At 38.6% G+C, this 2,241-nt stretch overlaps 1 non-coding gene across 1 annotated transcript; it reads right to left on the bottom strand.

The window, feature by feature from the left end:
• Positions 1 to 1,001: 1,001 nt before the first annotated feature.
• On the bottom strand, positions 1,002 to 1,109 carry LOC112767727 (small nucleolar RNA R71). The gene has a single exon (XR_003185169.1). It is a non-coding gene; the product is annotated as a small nucleolar RNA R71 (small nucleolar RNA).
• Between the last annotated feature and the right edge of the window lie 1,132 nt (positions 1,110 to 2,241).

The raw sequence follows: 2,241 nt of genomic DNA, 5'->3' as shown, positions 1-2,241 counted from the left end.
ATCTTTTCTAACTTCCTAACTTCTTATCTTTTCAAAATTTGTTTCAACTAACTAACTAACTTTTTGTTTGTTTCTTACCTTTTTCAAAACCACCTAACTAACTCTCTCTCTCTAATTTTCAAAAATATCTTCCCTCTTTTTCAAAATTTCTTTTTAATTAACTAATTATTTTAATTTTTTATTTTAAATATTCGAAAAAATTACTAACTTTTTTTTTTCAAAAACTATTTTCGAAAATCACTAACTCTTTTTCAAAAATTATTTTCGAAAATCCTCTCCCTCTCTCATCTTATTCTATTTATTTATTCATCTACTAACATCTCTTCCTCACATCACTCACCAAATTCGAACCCCCTCTATCTGTGTTCGAAATTTTTTTCTTCTTCTTTTTCTACTAACAATAAGGAACCTCTTTACTGTGACATAGAGGATTCCTCTTCTTTTCTTTTTCTCTTCTCTTTCTTATGAGCAGGGACAAAGAAAAAGGCATTCTTGTTGAAGCTGATCCAGAACCTGAAAGGACTCTGAAGAGAAAACTAAGAGAAGCTAAATTACAACAATCCAGAGACAACCTTATTGAAAATTTCGAACAAGTAAAGGAGATGGCAGCCGAACCCAACAACAATAATGAAAGGAGGATGCTTGGTGACTTTACTGAACCTAATTCTAATTTACATGGAAGAAGCATCTCCATTCCTGCCATTGGAGCAAACAACTTTGAGCTAAAACCTCAGCTAGTTTCTCTGATGCAGCAGAACTGCAAGTTTCATGGAATTCCATTTGAAGATCCTTTTCAGTTCTTAACTGAGTTCTTGCAGATCTGTGATACTATTAAGACTAATGGAGTAGATCCTGAAGTCTACAGGCTCATGCTTTTCCCTTTTGCTGTAAGAGACAGAGCTAGAGTATGGTGGGACTCTCAACCTAAGGATAGCCTGAACTCTTGGGATAAGCTGGTCAAGGCTTTCTTAGCCAAGTTCTTTCCTCCTCAAAAGCTGAGTAAGCTTAGAGTGGATGCTCAGACCTTCAGACAGAAAGAAGGTGAATCCCTCTATGAAGCTTGGGAGAGATACAAAGGACTAACTAAAAAGTGTCCTTCTGACATGCTTTCAGAATGGACCATCCTGGATATATTCTATGATGGTCTGTCTGAATTAGCTAAGATGTCATTGGATACCTCTGCAGGTGGATCTATTCACCTAAAGAAAACGCCTGCAGAAGCTCAAGAACTCATTGACATGGTTGCTAATAACCAGTTCATGTACACTTCTAAGAGGAATCCTGTGAGTAATGGGACGCCTATGAAGAAGGGAGTTCTTGAAATTGATACTCTGAATGCCATATTGGCTCAGAATAAAATATTGACTCAGCAAGTCAATATGATTTCTCAGAGTCTGAATGGAATGCAAGCTGCATCCAATAGTACTCAAGAGGCATCTTCTGAAGAAGAAGCTTATGATCCTGAGAACCCTGCAATAGCAAAGGTAAATTACACGGGTGAACCATATGGAAACACCTATAATCCATCATGGAGAAATCATCCAAATCTCTCATGGAAGGATCAAAAGCCTTAACAAGGCTTTAATAATGGTGGAAGAAATAGGTTTAGCAATAGCAAGCCTTTTCCATCATCCACTCAGCAACAGACAGAGAATTCTGAGCAGAATCCATCTAGCTTAGCAAACTTAGTCTCTGATCTATCCAAGGCCACTGTACGTTTCATGAATGAAACAAGGTCTTTCATTAGAAATTTGGAAGCACAAGTAGGCCAGCTGAGTAAAAGAATCACTGAAATCCCTCCTAGTACTCTCCCAAGCAATACAGAAGAGAATCCAAAAGGAGAGTGCAAGGCCATTGACATAAGCACCATGGCCGAACCTGTAAGGGAAGGAGAGGACGTGAATCCCAAGGAGGAAGACCTCCTGGGATGTCCAGTGATCAATAAGGAGCTTCCCTCTGAGGAACCAAAGGACTCTGAGGCTCATCTAGAGACCATAGAGATTCCATTGAACCTCCTTATGCCATTCATGAGCTCTGATGAGTATTCCTCTTCTGAAGAGAATGAGGATGTTACTGAAGAGCAAGCTGCCAAGTTCCTTGGTGCAATCATGAAGCTAAATGCCAAATTATTTGGCATTGATACTTGGGAAGATGAACCTCCCTTGTTCACTAATGAACTAAGTGATCTGGATCAACTGACATTGCCTCAGAAGAGATAGGATCCTGGAAAGTTCATAATAC

Source organism: Arachis hypogaea, chromosome 17 (assembly GCF_003086295.3).
Source record: "Arachis hypogaea cultivar Tifrunner chromosome 17, arahy.Tifrunner.gnm2.J5K5, whole genome shotgun sequence".
Lineage (NCBI taxonomy): Eukaryota > Viridiplantae > Streptophyta > Magnoliopsida > Fabales > Fabaceae > Arachis > Arachis hypogaea.
Note: the sequence above shows the minus strand (reverse complement) of the source record. Positions and strands in the feature narration are given on the sequence as shown.